Source organism: Cupressus sempervirens, chromosome 9, assembly GCF_028749045.1.
Source record: "Cupressus sempervirens isolate cs-2001-9-10 chromosome 9, ASM2874904v1, whole genome shotgun sequence".
Classification (NCBI taxonomy): domain Eukaryota; kingdom Viridiplantae; phylum Streptophyta; class Pinopsida; order Cupressales; family Cupressaceae; genus Cupressus; species Cupressus sempervirens.
Window position 1 is genome coordinate 612,231,582 of NC_143126.1, and position 19,145 is coordinate 612,250,726.

Here is a 19,145-nt window from a genome sequence, read left to right on the forward strand (position 1 = left end):
ACCCAACTACGAAAGACAAAATACACTAATAGTTGGATCAGTTATCATTGATTGATAACTATCCTCTAAATTAAGAGGTATAGCTCCATCATTTATATATTTGCAACGAATTTAATGATAGGATATACCTTTAATCCAAAGGTACTAAGGTTTTCTAACATTTATCCATAGACATAGGATGAATACGATTGCTAGATTTATAAACTGAATAGGAAGAGAAAACCAAATAAGTAGCCACAGGACTATCTAACCAATGTTTTGTATTATAGGAGAGAGAGAGAGAGAGAGAGAGAGAGAGAGAGAGAGAGAGAGAGAGAGAGAGAGAGAGAGAGAGAGCTAAAATTGTTATTTTTTGAAGGCAATTTTTGTACAGTTACTTTTATTTGTTTTTGTTATGTATGATATTATTTTGGGACTTAGAAATTTTTTCCCAAATGTTTCCATCGATGCCAAAGGAGGAGATTATTGGAAATATGGTCAGATATATGTCTTGATGGTTTTCATTTATGAAAACATACATTCAACATTTCATTTATGCATTTAAAAATAGAAATTGTTTAAGTATTAAATAGTTTGCAGAAATTCAGAGAATAGATCTTAAGAGTATGGATGATGCATTGAGAGTTATCATATGTGTAGTTGAGGAAAGCTTCATGACACTATCATGATGATGTGTTCCATTGCATAGATGTGTATGAACAGTACGACAAAAGTTATAGTAAGATTAAAAGTGTGGGTATTTAATAGTGCAAAACATAGCATAGTAGTAAACAAAGTTGTATGACTTAAGGAATTATTTTGGTTACAAAATAATTACTAAGCTATGTTGAGCTGACTATGTGGATATTATTCCATAATTTATTTTATATTACGGAAAACATGTGAAGACATGAAGGTTGCCAGTGTAGAGTTTTGTTAAAGTGAAAGGTAAAAGTAAAGATCTTATATTGCACAGAGAAGGATGAACTTGTGTGATTAGATGTGACATGCAAACTATTATGAGAAATATCTGTAAGTTTTATGTGATGTGAAATCTGATGTAAGATCAGAGCAATTTTGAGTTATAGTAGCCAAGAAAGTATTGTATGTATAACTATTTTGTGAAGGAATTGAATTGTATAATTGCATGTTAGGGCAGTGAGATATTCTTGTGTGTAATAGTTATACCAACTCCTAACAAGGTTGTAGCAACTCCTAATAGGGTTGAGGCTTCTAACAAGGCCTAGTCCTCTATCAAGGACTTGAAATAATATATGTACTTCATAGACTCCCAATAGAGTCAATACCCTTAATAGGATCCTATTGTTTAGTGAATCATCTAGTGGGTACCGTCCCCACCAGGGTTTTCCCTTGGCCGTGGTTTCCCTAGTTAACAAATAATGGTGTTATGAGCTCTTTATGTGCATGTTTATATTTACTATTCAACAATTATGGTTTACTTCCATATGAAAGTTAGAAAGTAATTAACAATATCCCGTTGTGTGCAAAAGTTTGTATAATATTGATTCACCACCTCCCCTCTTAGTATTATCTATTTCTAGCATAATAAAGATCTTTCCAAAAACATAAATAAGAATATATACTTTGAATATATATGCATATATTCCATTTTCATTAATATATAGAATATATTAAACACAAGATATATATGTTAATATATATACTCCCACACATGACATTAGCCAAAATTTAAATAGAAATAAGGAATGGGAATGATCATTAGCAATAAATTATGCATTTATACCTACCTACCTTTAATGTGTCTAACTTATTTCCTTCTCATGTATGGCCACACCACCTGGTTAAACACCTAGTGTACTTTTCTACTAACAGATATACACTTAGGTCACTTTTAGAATGGTCTACCTTTTTTTAATTTATATGCCCGAATGCTTATATTCTAGGTGATAAGGACCAGTCAAACATGCAAACTTGAATGATGTACATGATGTGAATATAAAACCAAACCCTTAAATGGGTCCAATCCAAGTGCCTTAATGTTCCTTGATTTTCACCATCAATATCAATTATTATAGTTAGAAGGCCTCCCCTTGTCTTTACTAAAAAGATTAATGATGACACATCACTTATTTTATAACTAGCCAGAGAGTAAAGTGATTCATCCTTATGTGTCTCTCATAATATAGGAGGAACTAATACATCATCTAAATGAGTGATAGGAGTGCATGAAATAAAGATTTTCTACATCGTATTCAATCAGAGAGCATGATAATCTTTATGTAGAGGCATCATCTTGGTTTATACAAAATAGAGAAAATTTGTAGAGTTTTTAAAGTGATTCTTATTGCTTTCCGCTCTACATATTGTTAATCTACATCTGCTACCAGTGTGTGTGATTAGCAGAGAACCATTATATATATATATATATATATATATATATATATATATATATATATATATATATATATATATATAATCCCTTATTCATTTCACACCCCATTATGATCATTAGGTGAGAGTCTTTCACTGCAATCCATTTGGTGTTAATCTTCCACTAGGATTCCTTTGGTATGAGTATTCATTTGTTTCTAACCCACATTATGATGCATAATGTCAAGTTGCAACACACCAACACTACCACAATATTCTTTGTAAATGTTGGAGATAGAGCTTTGTGGAGCTCAATTGTAGAGATCCAATATCATTCATTAAAAAATATATTAAAGGAACCTTCTTCTTAGAGGAACAAGAAAGTGGTTCATTGTCCATCCATTTACTAGAGCTTTGTATTGAAAAAAATGGGTTTGTTCTTCATATATAATATTGCACTGAACATCCTTTAAGGTAGTTTGTAGTGAAGCACTCCTACGCATCCTTGAGTTCACACACTTGTGAGTTGGATGGGAAGTCTAGAAAGGATGCTTAGAATATTCAAGGTATTCTTTTATTTTCTTGCATTTATAGTTAGTCTTTGATACCATGTTGAGTAACACAGATCATTTTCTATAAATGTAATAACATTGCCAATGTTATTAATGATTTCAAAATGTAGATTTGGATCTCATATAAATATGAGAGGAGGAGACATGTCTCTATAGTTAATCATCATTATATTAATAATATAAATAACTATATGTATAACTCATCTTTAAGCATATATGTAATATGTTATTATATTATTATATAATAATATATAATGTATATTATATAAAAAATATACTACATTACATATAAAATATATAGGATATTTGTCTTAAAGATGTTTTACCATCAAATCAATCTAACAGAAGCTACAACCTTAACAAAATGAATCATCACCTCATCACCAACTTCAAAAACATGATGTCTCTTAGACTTATCAACATTCACTGTATACTTTTGATTACTTTTTTCCAAGTTCAACTTCACTTCTTCATGAAAAGACTTCATAAAATCAAAAAATTCTTCCCCTTTTCTCTTCTCTTCACTAGCAACATCCCTCAAATTTGATAGACCTCTAGGTTACATTCTAATAACAATCTCAAAACATGTTTTTTCTGTACTCCTATTCACAAAATTATTATATGTAAACTCATCTTGTGCCAATACAATATCCCAATAGCTTGGCTTATCTCCAAATAAACATCTCAAAAAAATTACCCAAGCTTCTATTTACAACCTTTGTCTTTCCATCTATCTGTAGATGGAATGTAGAACTAAATCTCAACTTAGTACCCATCTTCTTCCAAAAAGTCCTCCAAAAGTAACGTACAAACTTATAGTCTCTGTTAGAAATAACACTTTTTGGGAATCCATGCAATCTAACAATATCTTTGAAGAAAATCTTAGCAATATGCACACCATCTCATGTCTTCTTACATGGTATGAAATTTTCCATCTTAGAAAATCTATCCAAAACAACAAATATGGAATCATATCCTCTTGCTATCTTAGGTAACATAAGAACAAAATTCATACTAATGTCACTCCAAGCTTTCTCAAGAAGAAAAATAGGTATATAAAACCTAGTATTCTAACTTACTCATTTTGCAATTTGACAAATTCCACAAATCCTTACAAAATTCTAAACATCATCATACATATTTTGTTGATATAACTTATCCTTAAGCAAAAGAAAACTCAATGTCTTATTAATTCCAAAATGTCCATCCAAACCACCACAATGTTTTTTGTTAATCAAATTAACTCTCATAGGACTTCTTGGTATACACAACTAATTATCTTTGAACAATATACTTTCTTGAATGAAATACTCATCATACTTACTTATTTGATCTGATAGATTTGGTGCTCCGCACTCTCTCCACACCTTAGAAAAATAGGGGTAGTATCAAAAAATTCCTTCATTTCATCAAAACCAATAACTTCAACCTTCATCTCGATCATCAAAGAACATCTTATGCTCAATGCATTAGCAACTCGATTAGTAATTCCACTCCTATGCTTGATCACAAATGTAAAAATCTGCAAGTATTCAACCCACTTCAAATGTCTTTGATTCAACTTATATTGACTTCCCAAATACTATAAAGCTTTATGATCAATATACCGCATAAACTCCTTAGGAATCAAATAATGTCTCCACTTCTTCAAGGCTTTAACAATAGCATACAACTCTTGATCATACACATAATACTTCCTTTTAGCACACAGATATAGCGTAAATACCTTGTTGCATTATCCTTTTCATATGACTAATACAAAAACTAATAGAAAACCAATTGAATGCCGAGAATAGATTTCCATTTCTGTCATTTCAATTTTCTTATTAGAAAGTACAATGAAAGAAAACTCAAAACCCCTACATACTATTAGACCGACTGTATATGTACTGTTCTTGAAAGAAAACAAAAAATTACACAAGTCTCAAACCATCACAATGCCTTGAAAACTCATTTATATAGATATGAGTTGCAACAAGAAAATGGCAAATGTGATTAAGAGGTGTCCAAGGAACAAAACATTACACAAAAGACAAAAAGGTCACAACAACATGCTAGGTGTATCAAATATTCTTTTAGGTAGGCCCATTCCTATTACTGTTGTACTTATCAACTTTTGATTTGTCTCTCATTGTTCTCGATCCTCAGAATATGTGGCTACCAGGCTAGCCAATGAGGGGTGATCTTGTGATGCCTTCAGATTAGTTTGTTCCTATGGGTTTTCACTGCTTTCACCTTGAGTAGGCACTATTTCCTTTTCACTTTCTTCTTCCTTAAATTTTGGTGTTGATGTTTCAATGACTTGCACCTCATTTTCTTGTTCCCTATCATTATCTGAACTTCCTTCCTCCAATTTCTGGTCTAAAGGAATATTTTCTATCCATGTGTTAAACTGTATGTCATCCAGCCAGCTAAACCATAGGATATCATCCTATTTCTTTAATATATAATCAGCCTCCTTTTCAAAACCAACAAATTCTTGCCTCAAAGAATCAAAAAATAACTAGACTTTAACCAATTCCTCTATCATGGTGGCCCACCAGGCATGCCCCTTTTCATTAACAACTTTATTTATCCTTATGCAGAAAAGGTCATCCAGTTCTTTACTCCATTCATCCTTATTTTTCAATTGGTTCTTTCTATCCAAAGCACAAAGGAACAGATAAAATTTTTGATTCTTGTATTTATTCAAATAAGAAACAATTTTTAGTTGCAAAGCAACTCTCCTATGATCAAAATCTGTCAAGTCATTAGCAATATCATATAATTTTTCAATATGGTCATTTGAAGACCTTATAACTGAACAACATAAAAGGGTTATTTCTTTTTCCCTTTTTCCCCACTGGTTAACAATAGGCTTGAGGATTTCATCATGGGTTTTCAGTTGCTCCCATATGCTTATTACTCTTGCCAACTGGTCAAAGAACAAGGGCCATTCAATCTTATCTACCAAATACATTAGGGCCTTTCTAAGCTTATCCTCATATTGCATATTTAACTCTACATCTAAAGCCCATAGCTTATTTTTTTCTTCTTCAAAATCCTCAGCTGTTTAATATTCTGGCCTTTGAGGTGTGTCTGGTAGTTCTACAAGGGGGGTGGATTTAAAAGGTTCCACTGGAGGACGGGGGTATGTTATTCTTAGCCTTGTGGACTTCCCCATTACCTTATTTTCAAGTTCAATTCTCCTTTTTACCTCCCTATTATAGGCCTCAAGAAGTGTTTCATATTTACCCTATAACTCAGACATGGCCTATTCCTCATTCTTTGCAGTATCCAAAAGAAACTTGGAAGATTCCACATTCCAAGATACTGCCTGCACATGTGAGGTATCAACAACTCTTCTCACAATTAAGCTTCCCATCAAGCCAGAGTCATCTGAGTGCGATGATGTGGCTCTGGATCCTCTTCTCAGTGACCAACTGACCAATGCAGCTTGATCTTCAACAAATGTAGTGCCTTGAAAGTTCTCTTTATTCTGGTCTTGCAAAGTCAATTTATTTGAAACAGAACTAAAATCTAAACCATCAGCAATATCCCAATTTGGCAACAATAAAATGTTAGATGCCTTGACCATTTTCCTCCCTTCCTCAGGGCTTATATTCTGCAATTCTTTTATCATTTCTTCTTTAGTTTGCTTTTAAATGGAAGTTTCTTCCATTTTTGGATGCTCTATTTTCATCTTTTTACATTTCTCCTCAAAAATGTTCATGTTTTCCCTCCATGCAAACTGCTGAAAAGCCCTAGATTTAACAAAACTATCATCAGTCAAAAAATTTATGACTTTCTTGCTCTAACATAGGGTCCAATTCCCTACCACTATAATCAGCTACAATTAGATCCAAACTTGGGAGGGAAGGTTCTGGAGGGTTACCCTCATCTAATTCTGCTTGAGTAATAAAAATACCTCCCTGTGATCCCATCTGTTCAATCTGTTCACCAGTGAGATGTTCTTCTCCAATCCTTAGAGGGGACTGAGTGGGAAAATATTCCTCAACTTGAGGCCTTTCTTCTATTATTACCTTCTGCATCTTAGGACTAGGCTCATCAAGTCTCTCCTCTTGGGCTATACTAGTGGATCCTTTTATTTGTTTGCCCTTATCTATAGGAACCCTTTTATTCTGAACTATAGTATACCCAGGCCTCTTTTGTACATTTATTTTACCATCTCCCACATTTGGGGTGAAAGCCAATCTCCTTATGATCTCTTTGGCCTTATCAGGATAGGAATCAATAAAAATTTGTTTCTTTTCATTCATGACTTCCATTATTTCAAGGAAGGTATTCATGAGTTTACTTATTTTGTCAGCCTCTGTAACAGCATTATCTAAAGGATCATATTTATTATCAAAACAATGAATGAATTCTAAGACCCGGGAATAAACTCTCCACTTTTTCTTTTTAGTTTCCTACTCCTGCAATGAGAATTCATTCCTTATAATGTCCTCTAGATAATAATAATTGTGCTTGACCGGTCCCAACTTGATTCTATGCCTCAACATCTGATTGAAAAATCCCTCAGAATCACAAAAATGGGGATGAGAGATAGCCATCATATACTGCTCCAAAATTTTATGCAAAAAGAGCCATCCCCTTTTTGTAATCACAAAATGATGGGCCATTGTGCAGGTAGGGAAAATTGACCCTAATTGCCTTTTCAACAAAAAATATTTCTTCAACTCCCCCTAACTGCCACAAAACATCAGCCACTCCTACCTTCAAAGGTACTTGGTAAGGAAAAACATGAGGACTGCCTTTAAAACCATATATTCTGAAAATAGTAGAAACAGAGTAAGGGATGATATCTCCCTAATTATGTGAAACTTTCAAGTCATGGGGGTTATCCATAGGCCTAATAAGACTCATTAGTGCTTTAGGGATTTTGGTATTGTCACTCAATATAAGGCACCTCAGCTTAGAAGCAAAATATCTATCAAATTTGACAAAACTAGCATTACTTGCATCCTAGGTCATATCTGCACTCCACAACTAGACTAGTATTGTTTCCCCATTCTCCTCTCTATTTAGTTCCATGTCATTACCAAAATATGTCACTCCTTTGAACAAAAACATATGCATTAATAGAGAGTAGTGACCAAATTTTTTTTCCACCTTGCCCTTTGCAATCCCAACTAAACCAATGTGAATTTATTCAGCCAAAAAGGAAGCAAAATCAAAAATAACATCTACACCGAAGGAAGCAATCTGAACCATCATATACATGAAACCAATGGGCATAAGTTCTTGCTCATCTTCACCAAAAACTTAGCATAAGGTCCTGTATATCTCTACAGCCCGGGAAGTAAAAAGACTCTTCTTAAAATTCTCTCTAGAGGCTACAGTAAGTATTGGAAAAGTTCCTATTGTACCAATATGTGCCCTCAGTGTACCTCCCCTGATTACATCTTTCTTTGCTTTATATTCATTCTCTAATTCTAGCAGATTGATTTGCACATGGTAATCTGATAATGGTTCCAGGTGAAAAACCTCTCTAATTTCTTTAGGGGTAATCAAGACTAGAGGCACACCATCCTTTCTTCTTACAACCCTAATGGCTTGGTCATAATTCTTAGCAATGGCTTCAAGCAAATCATAATCCATGAAAACACTTGGGACTACTAACTTTCCCAAATCAAAATTCCAAACATTAACATGCGGGGAAAACAACGTCCTTTCTGAAAACCACTTTTTAAATAGGATAATACCAGTTTGAGTAGTTGTTGCATCCCTTACCCAATTCCCCTTGTCATACATGCCATCCACAATTTTAAGCCTAGGGTTTAAGGAAATCAATTTTTTAACTTGTGCAGGCTCTAGAGTAGACTCTAGGAGTAATTCTAATAAATCATCATGGACATTCCTATCCATATAGTTAATTTGCCCAGAAAATGGCTTCTTAGGAGGCATTTTCATAGTATTGAGAGAACTGGAATGCCACAAAGGTTATAGTATGAGTACTTACTTGACTTGCTAAACTTGTTCTTCTCTGAACCTCTGTAATTGATCTCAAACAATTGAGGAATAGTTTTCACGTTCTTACTAGGCTTAATACAATGAAATAAATAGGCTCTTGTGCTTAGAAAATCTACAATCTTTGTTCACGTGGGACTGAAATTAATGAAAATCTCCTATATTATACTCTATTTTTTCCACACGTGAAGCGTTCATTTATCATAAATGTGCAAGATAGAAAAACAGAGTGGTGTCGCATTTCCTTTTTTAAACTTGTACCATTGATCCATGAAAAATCCTACGACTTGGGAATGACAACTAGGCTAACTTAGCTTTCTTCTTAACACATTGACAGTCAAACCAATGAAATACCTCCATCTATACCTTTCCTTCAAGGTTGGTGCTTCAAAATAGGCTCATGGATGACCATAGACACATGTCATCAACTTGCTAACTCGTTATACATAAATCTCGAGGACCTTTCCACAGTGAGCTAGCAATAACCACTGATCTTACTTTAATCGTGTGGTAGATAATTAAAACAACCTTTAAGAACATAATGGTGGGTCCCTTTCTCATTAACTCACTATACTTATTTATTGTACATCTCCTCATAGCGAGTTAATGAGTGTCATTGATCTAGATTTGATCTTGTAGTCAGCAATTTACTACAATAGTGGTGGGCCACCACTCACGAACTCGCCATACATAACTTCCAAGCACTTCTTCATAGTGAGCTAACGATGGCCTTTGATCTTGGCTCAATCTCATGATAAAAATCTTTGTACTTTATACATGGGAAGTGGGTCCATGATACTGTTGTCGCTGAGTTGGCTCAACACACTGGCACATATATATATTTTTAAATCTCTTGATGACATCACATGTCTTGGGCCTCATCGTGTTTATGACTTTCAGGTGGGTCGCTATGTCACTACCAGCAAAAAAAAAATAACTCGGTTAGTGACATGGCGAGCTCTGACGAATCAAAGTTTTTCAGCTTAAAGATATTTCAACAAGACGCCACCATGTAATTTGATCTGCACAGCTCAGCCTTATCGAGGCCCACCTTTGAGGATTTTTCAGTTACATTACCATTTTCTAAGAAATCACTACATCACTACTAGCATAAAAACCATGAATCCAGCTAGTGTTATGGCAAGTTTCGGTAAGCACTTTAAAAACAACACCTGGAAAAAGAAACTACAAAAGACAATAACCTGTAGAGGGACAAAAGTGAAACGTGCAGCATATCTTCCTTGAGATCCTCAAAATTACTTCTGATCTCAAAAAGACATCATCTTTGGAAAATTTGGGCATTCACTATATCACCACCGACAAGTCACAAGTGTTTTTAGTTAGCGACTTGGCAAATTGCTGGATAAAATTAAACTCTGGTGACTCCACTTGCAAATATTTCCATATGCTTTTCTTCTTGAAACTGACTAGTCTGAGACATAGTACATGGTCAATAGATCTTCTTGCCAACACATTTTGTAGCATCGGACTCCACTTTTTAGTATCACATAATTCTTCGATGGTAGCTACCTCACTATGTGTAATATACGAGCATCTTGCCATATCGAACATGCGACAACCATAGATTCAAATCAAATTAGATGGCAAGATTAAAACCCCTTTTTCAAAAGACTTAATGATGATTATCAAGTAGGCGAGACAAGAATATTCGCTCCTTGTTGTTTGTTTTTTCTTTTTTTTTTTAAATTTTCATGCCAAGAAAATGTCATGCCATAAATTTTTAACATAAAATTTTAATGTGAGAACACAACCAACTTTTTTTTTTTTTTTTGGTAGAATACATTAACGTTTTCCTGACTAGATGAATGGTTTCATGTACATTGTGAAGGGGGATTATACTCCTATCAGGTGGCTGTTATATTTGATTGTTACTTTGTATGATTAAAAGTGTGAGTTTCATGCTAAGTTTAGAGTTTACAATGAAGCTTCGATAATTACCTAACTGGAGTTGTCGATAAGATTAAAGGATACATTATCCGTATTTAACTTGGAGTTGTTAAGGTTTGTTAATGGATTAAAAGGCTCTACTAGGGAAATGAAGTTATGATCCCTTAGTTTTCTGCACTCAAACCAAGACACTCTGATGGGTAGATGTGATTTATCTTATTGAATGTGGCGATGATAACATAGAAGATGGCAACAAGAGGATGAGTTATTACTCAGTGTTTCTCCATCAGTATTCGGGTTGCCATTATTATTATATGTTCTATTATGAGTTTACTACTATTATAGTTATACCTTACCAGTGCCTATACTTTCTTAGTTTGCATCTTTTCACGAACAGGTTACATTATTATTTTCAATTATCAACTAAGGAGCTTGGAGTCATTGTGCAATTATTATCTTGATCAGATTAGTGTTCAATCTCGTATCTCTTTATGTTCACATCAAAACATTGTTAATTCATATTTAAAATTAAGTGCCCATCTTGGTCATCTTGACTATACTACACTCGACCTAAATAACCACTAATTAATATAAGATAGATCAAAATGATATAATATAATTTTAAATAGTATATACCTAAATAATCTAAACTTATATATATATATCTACTTACATAATAAGAGAAATATAAGACATATCCCTAGTTACCCATTCTATCCTTATACTAGAATTAAATGTGTTAAATTCAATAACATCTCCCTATAACTATTTAAACAATCAATAACTATATCCTATTTATATATATTAATTCCCACTATAACATGACTTTATTAACTTATGCATCACATTTAAATCATATAATATTAAACTAAGCCCAAATCCACATAACTAATTTCTTTTAAATCACCTTATTAGTCCTATTATGTTGTCACTTCCTACTAAACACCTAGGCTAGGGGTTTTGTCCTTCATCATTACATCCCTATAGGCTGTCTTGTCACACTTCCTTATGCAATTTAAGTCTATCCTCTTTTTCAAATGCATGCTTTTGAGTTAGTTTGAATTGGGGCAGATTTTGTTTGATTAAAAAGTGTTTTCAACTTCCATCACATTAACTTGCTGCCCCACATGAGTGCCTAGGAAAGTGAGGAAGTAGGTGGGGAGCAAGTAGAGGAGTATGTGCATTCCCCAAGACCTCTCCTCACTTAAGCATGCTTTTTACTTCCATAAAGTACAAGGGTGATGTCGCTGTCCTAGGTGACAAGGCTCTCATTACATAGCACCAATTTATGACTTTTTCTAAATCCCTTTCTTTTCATGTTCTTAGATGGTACGCCTAGCATTGAAAGCAAGTTGCATTTGTTTATTTTTTTCATTTTATTTATGGATTTTGTTGTTGACTTTGGCCCCTCAACAAAAAGGTGATGCCTTATGTTAGTAATATTATATGTAGATTTTTATTATTATTATTATTTTAATTTTCTTCTTTATAGAGAGTGATAAGACACTTCAATTTTATAGTTCATTGTATATTATGACTTTATTACTAGCTAGGTATGTCTATTTTTTAGTCTTAGATTGCTTCCTATTCATTAAAATATTACTCTGAATTAGAAGAACTTGTATTTTTTTTTGAGCCCATACATTTTCCAGAATGCATATGTGCATCTTCAAATTTCATTTAAACATAGCAAAATATTTAGTTCTTATCAGACCTTCATTTAATTGCTAAAGTTCATTTAGTTGCTAGGGTTGTTTGGAGGGGATTTATTTTTTTCTAAGCACTACATTTCCATTCTAATAACCAATCTAACCATATAGCATACTATTTTAATGCTGAGTAAATCAAATTTGGAATAGGACTCAAGCCATGTTAAGCTAACTTTCATTGCATCAAGGTTTTCATTCACTATAATATCATTCAATACCATGACTTAAAACTAGCTATCGTTCCTTCTATCAATTGCATACCATATTAACAATTCCACTACTCAACATCAAACTTTTTGATTATTCCTTATGCAATAGAGAAATAAAATATCAAGGTGGAAAGGTTTAGTTTTAGTCCTATTGTAATCTCAAGATATTCAGTTTCTTCTTTCTTCACATTCTTATGAAATATAAATGGGATAACATCAATACAACATAATCTCTCTAACATGATCCATTCGAATTTCTTGCAATACAATATCAAGCATGAATTCTATCAATTTGATCACAACAGGGAAATCATACACGATAATGATACAACAACTTGTCTTCCTAAGGACATAAGAAATGGAAACAACACTACACTTTACAATACAATTTCCTTTCCACAACTAGTTGGAATTTATCTCTTCTTCTTAACACAGTGATAATGCTCTTGCTCCTATGCAAGCAATAGACTCCATAATGTCAGACTTCCAAAACTCTCCAAAGGAAGACCTGCACAAGAGAAAGATAAATAGGAACCATGGAGGCTCACCTCCCAACCTAGGCCTCAAAGAGACCACCCCCGCGCTAGGGGAAACAAGGCTCAACCAAGTTTCATCCACACATCAACACAGCACATAAACTAACACAATCACATATGTTGCAACACATTTACAACCCCAACCAAGGTCTGCACAATGATTCTCAATTGGAATCATACACATTGGGTGAAGGTGGAAACACAAGGAGGTTTACCATTTCATATCATATCTGCCATAAAAATCATACCCTTTCGGGGCTAAATTAACAAAATACAAGGCCCTTTCGGGGCTTCATAATATCATGCCCTTTCGAGGCTTCATAAACATCTTCCACCACACACACTACCAACACAACATCCTCCACTACACACAACCAACATCTTTAGCTTCCTACAACCCATACTTCAGTTACTTCCTTCCTCACTATTTCTCTCTTTGTTATTTATTTTTTTTATCCTCCCCCAAGGAAAAATATGAATATGACAATGGCATACAATGGAGCCCATACTCTAGGGTCCTCAACTATGCAATCCAACTACTGCCCGTTCACCCTGGACTTCTCTTCCCTTCCCACAAGGGTGAGTGTAAGTCCCACACCCATAACAACACTCAAGCACAAACAAGAAAACAAAACCAAGTAAAAATAAAACAAAAAAATTTCAAGAGTACATCACATTATCACAACACAAGAATTCCAAGAACAATCCTACCAAAAGCACTCTTACAATTTCCAATGAAGAAGCATGGCATGAAGCACTAACTTGATTACAAGCTATGGTAACGGAATAAAGACCTCTTCCTGCTTGGCTTTCAAGCTTCTCCTTCCCAATCCCTGGTTGTCTCTAAAATTAGAGAGTGGGTGAATGAATCCTCAAGATTAGCACAACTTCCCTATAAAGACCTTCACTTTCATCCTCACCTACCTCTTTTACTTTTGTGTTTTTCTACCAATGAGGACTTAACCAAGTGGTGTCATGAAGAAAGAAGTTAGGTTACAATATGATTTTCGAATTGGCTTGGAAATGACTCTTTTTGAGGGTCCCCTAAGTCCCCTAGATTCACTTATTATAATATTTAACCCCCCAACCCACACTATTACCATGTAGGTGACTTGTTTTCACAAAAATTAACACTTAAGAATCACTTAGGCTCTCTAAAATTCCTATCACTTGTAACTTGCATTCCATCAAAAAGGTGATTCTTCCTAACACTCTCCAAGGTGGTTTAATTGATTTTTCAATGAGGGTTAGGCTTAGGTTAAGTGACTTCATGCCAAAGAGTCCCATTGGACATTTCATTTTCACATAGACAATACAAGTGTAAAATGACACACACATGCACATAAAAACACTTCACACGTTATGATGACATGTCACTAATCAACCATGCTCTCTGATTACAACACTCATACACAGTCATAGTATGAAATAAACACAATACAACGAGGTTTTGAATCTTCCAAAGATTCACCTTGGCTTAACCGTGTTCACATAAGATTGAACCTTGTTTCCCCCATTAATCACCATGGTTCCACTTTCCTGCACACTCAACTTAAACATTAGTAACCCAATAAGATAATATAGGATCCATACAAACACGTACAACATAAATCCAATATCTCGTACTACTCATTAACGTATACAAGTAAGTATCATCTAATCATTTTTATTCTAAGTACTATCAATAAAACATTGCAATAGCATATTCCATTTAACTTTCATCTAATTGCATATTCAAAACATTTCATTATCATTCTCATAAAATATTTAAAACATTGAAATATTGAATATGTGTATCCACAGTAATCTTTCTGAGTATAAATCATTTTCAATTAGAGTATCATCACAACTCTTTTTCACCTAACAAAGAAACTCTGAATCATCTTTAGTAAATTGTAAAAACAATATAAAATGGATATGTGTGGACTGGTTAACTAGTAACTTTGATTAAGTTTAACTCCTCAGACTGTTAGAATGTTTTAGTAATTATGTCATCATAATTTAAAACCAAGTTTCAAACATATCCATGTATCTGATTATCATCATAACCTATACTAATAGTTGTTCTTAGTAGGTTGAATGTTATTTTATCTGTCCTAACTGCCTCATAGATCATCCATAGTGTCTCATGGTCAGATTCTTGTCTTGAACATTTTAAATCTCATTTCCATGTGGTCTTATCTTATCGACCTAATATTACTGGAGAGAGTATCAAAATCTACATTAGTCTCCTAAAATCATAACTCACATTGTTATTTCATCAGGATCTAGAATAGGGTACTAGTGTGGGCCTTAAAAGAACAAACCTAAGGCTTTTCATAGATTTTTCAAAGGTATTGAAATATACTATGACAAAAACTAAAGCCCTATGACTTATCAAAAACTTCTCATCTAATTTTTTTATGATCCTAAGAAAATTTGATTCACAAAAAATCAGACCAACATATCTGATGTACTCATTAAAAGATACTTTGTCCTCAATTGAGGGATCATTTTTGTACAAATTAATGCGAATAGCACACAAATTGTATTGCACATTTATCTGCTAGATGTTGGGTACGTTGATTTGACATAATAAATTTCTTAGAGGATATAGAAACTTACTAACTATAAAGAACAGGTATGTTCTTAGAAAAAAAACCCCTACTCATTGTAAACAATAGGTATGGACTTAATTCATATTTCATGAGTTGTGGTTCATAAAAACCCATACCCATCAGCTTGAATTTTTTGTTTAATACCCAATGCATTGAGGTGACACTTATAATTTGAATTCATAACAACTATTTCTCATCAACTTAAATTGTTTGTTTAGTACCCATTGCATTGATGTGACACTTACAAGGTTGAAGTATTGCAACTTCCTAGAAGGTCTGCCTACTCAATTCCATGATGATCCAACTTTCCTTGATCTTTGGGAGAATGATGCAGGAGCATCGAGGTCAAGGTTGAAGGCATGAGAAGACATTAAGGTCTCAAGATAACCAACATGACCATGTTAGAACAGTTGATGTAATAAGACCCTGTGAAAGTCCTTTTTGATATGTTTGTAATCATTTTAGTTACATTTGAAAACATTAATTAACAAAAATCATATGTGCAGATATAAACATTAATCACAACATGTCCAATTTATTTGTAGGTATATTTTCCTATGTAGAAAGACCATGCCTAACAATATGAACCCAGAACAAAATAATGAGACAATGGCTGCATTGTGGGCTCAGTTTCAAAGAAAACCTGATAAATGTTATTGTCCTTGCAAAAAGTGTAAGGGCTTAAAGAATTGAACAATTCTAATCACAACAGTCCAGAGTCATCGTAGGCAATATGGTCATGTTGAAGGGGGCCATGATTTTCGTCCATTTCTAAGTGTGGATTTCCTACTGGAGGAACATGGAGGTGTGAATATCCAAGATGAGGATAACACTCCCATGGAAGAAGATGATAATGTGCTAGAGGACATGATTGAAGAAGATGGTATTGAGGCAAGTGATGAAGAGGCTCACAATGATGGTACTAGTGAATCTGATAATAATGATAAAGATGGTCTTGATATACCTTTACTTGAGAAGGCACATGAGCCCTTATATGAAGGCTCCCAAACAACTCTACTATCGGCTATAGTGTTGTTGGTGAACTTAAAGGTTATGAATAGTATATCCAATGTAGCAATGTCACATATGCTAAGGTATGTCATTTTTGTCATCTTCAATGGTAGCAGACAATTACTATTCATTATATTAACAATGCATATTTGTTGTCGTAGGTTGATTAGTGAGCTTTTGTTACCACCATCAAACATTTTACCTCGTTCGTATCAAGAATTATATAACATTATGGATCAGATTGGAACAAAGTATCAGACAATACATGCATCTCCCAATGATCACATTCTATATCATAAACAATAGGAATTTGCAATAGAATGCCTTGATTGTCATGTTAGTAGATATCGGTTAGATCAAATAACAAAAAAAGTGCCTCACAAGGTTCTTTGATACATTCCCATTATTCCATGTCTTGAACAGTTATTCAGGTGCACTAGCTTGGCACAATTTATGGATTACCATGCACGCAATAGAAGTTAGGATGACATTATGCAAATGCTTGCCGATGGTTCTACATTTAAAGAGATAGAAGAAACATGGTCACACTTTAAAGAACCTCATAATCTGAAACTTTCATTGGTGGCAGACGGTGTCAATCCATATGGAGATATGAGATCTATTTACTCAGTATGACATATTTTTGTTATTAACAATAACATTCCTCCTTGGATGTCCATAAAGAGGGAGCACATAATGTTGTCAATGATTGTGCTAGGTATTTTTTTATTTTATAGTTATCTAAATTAATTTATAAATAGTGCATGAAAATGGTTATAATAATTATGTAATGTTTATGTTCATTCAATTGCTAGGTAAATACCAAGTTAAAGATATCAACATGTATATTGAGCCCTTAATTGATGAGTTGTTGACAATTTCAATTCCATGCAATGCTTGTATGGATAATACATGATGCCCCTGGGCTAACTCATTTTTGCAGTATGTTATATTGTTAAGATTACATATTTTTGGTATGTTATAGTGGTTACACATTACTATCGAATGCTTAAGTTGTGTGTGATCATTGTACATGATCCAATTATACATGATCTTTTAGGTCTTCAGACAAAAAAAAAATTTGCATGTCCAGTTTGTGGTCTGAAGATGAAATATCATCATTCGAGAAGTTTAGGAAAGTAGGTATTTGATGAGTTTAGACACTTTCTCTTCCATAATCATAAGTATCGAATTGTCAAAAAACATCTTTTCAATGGGAAAGAAGAGACATCATCAAGGCCACAAAGAATGCCACCTCATTTATGGAAGTTGGAACACGATCGACTAAATCATCGAGGTAATGTCCAATTGGTTGTCCAAAGTTTACAATTTTTATTTTGATATTGTCTTATATTTACTAATGTTGTAATTGATGCTCATGAAGGTCGTCAAGGCATCAATGACCAACTTCCTAGAGGAATGAAAAGTTATCCTACTCAATTTAGTAGGTTACCATACTACAAGGATCTTCCAATCGCGCATTTGTTTGATGCTATGCATATTGGAAAGAATGTAACAAAGACACTATGGAAAATGTTGGATGGAAGGCGTGATAGAGAACAAATTGCTAAAATTTGTACTGACATTCATGAATCTAATCATGCACTAAAAGTTTTCATTGAATCAAATAGAAATGGAGACCGCATAAATACAAGTGCCCTTCCTTGGTTATTAACGGAGCAACAAAGTGATGCATTAAAAGAAGTCATAAAAAAACAAAATTTTCAACAGGATTTGCTACAAATATAAGCACTCTTCTATCAAAGAAAGGTGATTTTGGGCCAGGTTTTAAGACACATGATTGGCATACCTTCCTCAAGGTAAGTCATGTTTTCTATTTATAGTATATTTGTAAGATTGAATGTAATACCAGTTGCATTATTTAATAATATATTGAAATGATCATTTTTTAATGATTGCAGTTCATCCTACCTCTATCCCTTCCACAATAGTTTGACAACAGTATTAAACAAGTTATATATGATCTTGGAAAATACATGAGATTAGAAGAGTGTTTTTTCTTAGATTTTTAGCTTTTTATTTGAAATCTATTGTATAATTTTATTTGAAATCTCCTCTATGTGTTTTTGGATGTTGAATCTCTTTTAGGTGGTTATCATCTAAAGAAATTGATAAAAAAGATATAAAATATTGGAAGAGAAAAATTTCACAGCTTATGTGTGAAATGCAAAAGTGTTTACCTCCAACATTTTTCAATGCTCAAGAACACTAACTCATACATCAAGTCGAGGAGATTGAATTGTGTGGACCTGTACAAGCTAGATCAATGTGGATGGTTGAG